Raw genomic sequence first — 5,791 nt, forward strand, 5'->3', positions numbered from 1 at the left:
GTCCCAGAAGCACTTTCTCAAAGTTTGGCGCCAAGTCCTTATTTACCACAAAAACCTGAATTTATACAATACACAGTGTATCCTCTGAGCTCATGACTGCGCCCCTGTAGCCCGGACCTTGTACTACACCTGCGTCATCAAAAATTTGCATTTTTTACACTTGTGTAAAAATGGAGGCCTGTGATTGGCTAGTTCGGCATTTGTGAGCGGGAAACCATAACAAAATGGCGACAATGGGCGGGGCTTAAGTTCGGTGCTACTGAGCAACTGCAAGTAAGTTTATTTGATTCTAATTGGGTTTATTACTTATTTAAACATTATTTTCGATACTTTTATCAGCTGTATGTAAATATATGAATACACAGTGATCCTTTAATTAAATATATTCTGTAAATACCATGTAATCATGTATTAAAGTAACTTAACTGTCTGTTTAATATAGAGAAAAAATGTTTTTAGTGTAAATATAACCTAATGGTTTACGTCTAGGCTTATAAAATATATGTTATAAAATGCATGTTATTTAAATAATAATTATTACTTTTATTGCTTTTATTTAGTAATATTTTTATGACCCATTTGCACGTGGCCTAATCAGATGTGTAATGAGAGACTGCGAAGACCTACATGCAAAGTCATGTTTATTATATATCCAAACAGGAAGAAAAGTGACCATTTATGATTATCTCTCATTTAAATTCATACGCCAATAAAAGTGAAACAACATTATAAAACTGCAGCGCATTAAACACACGCGTCTTTAATCTACCGCGCAAAACCGAGTAGGCGCGCACTGCAACTTGAAGCGCAGACAACGTGACCGTCTCTCTGGGAACCGCAGATGGAGTGACAGCTGTAATGGGAGTTAATTGCTGAATCTGCACCTGAAAAGAAGACGTCTCTCACTCGACCCGATCGAGGCAGCTATTATAAGAAAGGTAAGTTATTCTGCTTTTAAATAGTTTAGCTTGTTTGTTTGTGCCTTGTAATCGCTTTAGGGTCATTTTACTGTCGGAAAGCAGCTAGCTCATGATGCTAACAACGTTAGCGTGCTTATATTTATAGTATGACAACACAAACGTCGGACAAGCATCGTGGATTAGTGTTTTTTTTTTTTTTTTACTTTTTTTTTCATTTGCAATATAATTTAAGTCTAAGGATCATAATAATGGGTTGTCATGACTACAGTCTGTGAAGAGGAGGTGCTTCACCCAGTACAGTATGTTGATATGTCAGTGCTAATAAATAGTACTAGATTGAGATAGTTTAATGAGATTATTAAACAAAGACATGTGATCTAAATACATAAACATATAATGCATATAATAAGAAAGTGACTATTATGTCTGCAGTGTTTTTTATAATACAGATTGTGTCGTAGCCGCTTTAAAAAGATGAAAATTGTTTCAGCAGATGCCATATGTGTCATATTCAACTTTTACAACATATACTGTCCCAGTTAAATAATTGTCTTACATTAATACTAGAAAAAAATATGATAACTATTAAAAATATGCTTACCAAATGCAATCCAAAAGTTATTATAATAATCCTAATTTTTATTTTTAAAGCAGTCACATCAAATAATGGCTGAAAGGAAGCTGCGAAGGAGAAAGGCCAAGCCACTGGAGGAGGCCATCCAGTTTTCACTTCTGGGGAAGGACAGAAATGGGCTTGAGTGCAAATTTATCAATGATATTAAAGGTGAGTTAACTGGTTTGATTTTGTGTATGTGTCTTAATTTCCTCTATACATTTCTTTGGAAGTCACTGTGTAACTACAGAGACCCGGAAGGGACGTGGGGGTTGGAAAAAAAAATGGGTGGGAGAAAAAAAAAGGGTGGGAGGAAAATATATATTTTTAAGTTTTTGCGTTCCCTCACATAGATGTTTTGCGTTCCTTCGCAAAGCTGTTCACTTCCTGTTCACTTCATACATGTCAACCCTGTTTTTTGCTGGGATTCTCCTGTATTTTGCTATTCTATCCCGCTATCATCCTATGATTAAATATTTTCCCATATTTCTCATGTATTTTTTAATCTTGAATCTCACTGAAATTAATATAAAAATGGCTGCAATTCATCCATTAAAGCTGTGCGTCAGTCATCACCCTTCATATGCAACCTCTGAATCAGATGTATACGTGCTCTGTATGATAAACTGATCCCAGATCAGCCTCTGTACACACCATTTAAAGTGACACCTCAGTTATGAAACAAGTGAAGAGCAGCAGATGAATCTCTTTTATTTAGTTTGATAACAGAGGTGTCACTGAATGCGCAGATCTATAATGAAAGCGTTCCATTACTTAAGTAACTGTTTGTGCTCATTTATGAGAAAGTTTGTTGTGTTTAAAATAAAACACGCAGGACGAACATGTTTACATATTATTAAGAGTATTTGTCTGTTTAAACACGCATCCGAATATCAAAGTGTCCTGCACTTTCGCTCCTCTCTAAATTGCGTGTACAGAAGCTGATCTGGGATCAGTTTATCATACAGAGCGCGTCAGTCAGCGCTTATACCAGTCATTGGCTTATGCATTCGCTGATTCAGAGGTTGCATATGAAGGGTGATGGTGGCCGCACAGCTTTAATGGAAAAGTGAATGCAGACATTTGATATTAATTTCAGCATGCTTTCAAGATTTAAAAATACATGTGAAATATGGGAAAATACTTAATCATTGGATAATAGCAGGATAGAATAGTAAAATACAGAATAATTCTGGCAAAAATGGGAGGGTTGACATGTATGAAGTGACAAGGAATTGTTTGCGGAAAAAAAGTTTTGCGAGGGAACACAAAACATCTTTGTGAGGGAACGCAAAAACTTATAATATATTTTCCTCCCACCCATTTTTTTTCTCCCGCTCATTGTTTTTTTTCTCCAACTCAATTTTTTATCCTACCACCACATCCCTTCCAGTTCTCCGTATGCAACTAACATCTGATGGTGAGTAAATGACTGTTGTTTTTTATTATTTTGGAGGGTGAACCTTCCCTTTAAAGTTACTTTTGTTAATAAATTTATCCCAGGATCATTATATGTTGTTCTCAGTGGTGATTTTTAACTCTTTTGTTCTGTAGGCAGAGGTGTGTTCAGCTGTACTGAGTTTGAAAAAGGGAATTTCCTGCTGGAATACAGAGGTGAACTTATAAGCAAAGAACAATGTGAGCAGAGGCAAAGAATTTACCATGATGCACTTAAGGTTTTCATGTTCGAGTTTCGGTACAATGGAAAACGCCTCTGGTATGTACAATTGTTTAGCTGAGAGTGCATACTTTGCTAGAATTATTGGTCATATATTCTCAGTCCTTGTTGAGGACTGTTAAATGATTGTTAATCACACCGTGATCTCTGTTGGCCTTATGTTTTCAGTGCTGATTTTGTCTGTCATTTGTTTAGTGTTGATGCGGGCCGGGATGACGGCTCTCTTGGGCGATTTGTAAACGATGACCATATTAACCCAAATAGCAAGATGAAGACGATCTGTGTGGATGGAATACCTCACTTATGCTTATTTGCATTAAGGAGAATCAGTCCTGGTGAAGAGATCACCTATGATTACGGAGATGCTGAGTGTCCATGGCGAAACACGGTATAAAAACCAATGCAGAGTTCATTCTTACTATTAGATTTTAGATTACAATTATTAAAGGTCATTTGTTATACAAGATGCGGTTAGTAACCTTTTTGCTTTACATGTGCGTTCATTCCAGTATTATAGATTGTATGTATATTCACACCTGTGTTATAAGGACCTTGGTTCATGAGGATCATCATAAGAACATGTTCCTCATGCTAGATTGTGTGTGTGTTTTTACACTTGTTTAATAAGGACAAGTTGTGTGTATTTTTACACCTGCATAATGAGGACCTAGTTTTATGAGGATCATCATGAGAACATGTTCCTGATGCTAGATTGTGTGTGTGTGTTTTTACACCTGTTTTATAAGGACAGGCTGTGTGTATTTTTACACCTGCATTATGAGGACCTAGTTTTATGAGGATCATCATGAGAACATGTTCCTGATGCTAGATTGTGTTTGTTTTACACCTGTTTAATTAGGACAGGCTGTGTGTATTTTTACACCTGCATTATGAGGATCATCATAAGAATATCTTCCTGATGCCAGATTGTGTGTATATTTACACCATTGTTTTAGGGACCCTGGTTTATGAGGACAGGCTGTGTGTATATTCACACCTGTTATGAGGACTGTTTTAAAAAGTCATGATGAAAGAATCTCAATGTGTTAGTTTGACAGGTCTTGTCAGTGAGGTTCTAGTTATTCCCAGGACTTTGGGCTGCATACATGTAGATTAATAAGTGTAATATTCATAACTTACAGCTTACTGTGGCCACACTTAACACTAATGTTTTCAAAGCTCTAAATTTAATTTTTAATTGACACTAATACTTCTCAAGTAAAGTAAAACTTGTTTAATTTTATAATAATCATTTTTACTTTGCTTTATCTAATTTAAATTATGTTTTCCAGGATTAGATTGATTCTTATATTTTTCTCTTTTCAGAACACTCAGAATGACCAGTGCCTTAAGAACCTAAAGAAACTTGAAAAAGACACCGCAGCTGTAAAGGTATTTTAAAATAGTCATGTAATATTTATGTTAATCCTTAATGAACAGATTAGCATGTCTGATAAAAACAAATGCTAAAATCATTTTGCTACATTAGTGTGTGTTAGAGACATGCTGGACAACTGACATAGACAGTGTTTCCCACCTGCAAAGAAGTACTTGAACTAAGTACAATTTCTCTGAAAAAAGCAGGTTTCTCATATACCAGACTAACAACATGCTGAGGTTTTTCTATCAGGTCGAGAATATGATATGACCGATGTAAAGCTACACACAACCAGACATTATAAAATGCATGTAATGTAATCAATAAATGGTCATAGACATTATCTTGGTAAATATTTAAATATTGATTTGAAATTAATTACTGAATCTTAATCTTGATTATTATACTGTATATTACATCAATATAACAAAATTAGTCAATTATTTTAAATGTTTTGAAACAATATTTTATAGACATATTGTCTTTATCAATGCTACAAATGTGTTTTATGTTTTATAGACTCTTAGTGAGGTTGAACCATCCACTCTTGAAATTAACACTGTGTCCCAGTCAGAAGTCACAGAAGAAGAGAAGGTATTTGGAAAATTTTATGTCACTCATTTATTTGGTGATTTCTATTTAACGTATCCCGTCGCTGTAAGACATAAATAGTTTTTTTATGAATTGTACTGTGAATGGTACTGAATGGTGCTAAAGATATTATCATATCTGAATTTGGCATTATCAGCCTCGTCATCATTCATAACATCACTATTTTTTTACAACTACTATCATTATTAGAGTATTATATTGTGATCTTCTTTATTTGATTTCATGTTTTCAGCTGATGGATGTCGGAAATCCGTCAATTGTAATGGACTCCAGTATTTGTGAAGCTTCTGAAGGAGTGGAAAAGGTAATTAATTATTTATTTAGACAATCTGTTAATCCTTTGTCTGTAGTGGAATATTCATTGATTTAATTTCTAATTCCTTACTTTCAGGTGACTCCGGTGAAGGACCAGTCATCATTGAATGACCCGGACTGTGATGAGAAGGTAATAACATGAGCATTGTATATTCAGTAAATTCTAAAAATGATGTTAGAAATCATTTCTACATGAGCTTTGCTTTTTTTCATTGTTTTCAGATGTTGCTTTTCGAAGAGCATGTCTTAACTGACGAGGAAAACTTTGGTGCTAC

At 34.8% G+C, this 5,791-nt stretch overlaps 1 long non-coding RNA gene across 1 annotated transcript; it reads left to right on the plus strand.

The window, feature by feature from the left end:
- The first annotated feature begins 864 nt into the window (after positions 1–864).
- LOC130241452 (uncharacterized) lies at positions 865–3,160 on the plus strand. Its single transcript, XR_008838879.1, has 3 exons — positions 865–938; positions 1,572–1,704; positions 3,088–3,160. It is a non-coding gene; the product is annotated as an uncharacterized LOC130241452 (long non-coding RNA).
- The last annotated feature ends 2,631 nt before the right edge of the window (positions 3,161–5,791 follow it).

The sequence above is a fragment of the Danio aesculapii genome, chromosome 15, assembly GCF_903798145.1.
Source record: "Danio aesculapii chromosome 15, fDanAes4.1, whole genome shotgun sequence".
NCBI lineage: Eukaryota > Metazoa > Chordata > Actinopteri > Cypriniformes > Danionidae > Danio > Danio aesculapii.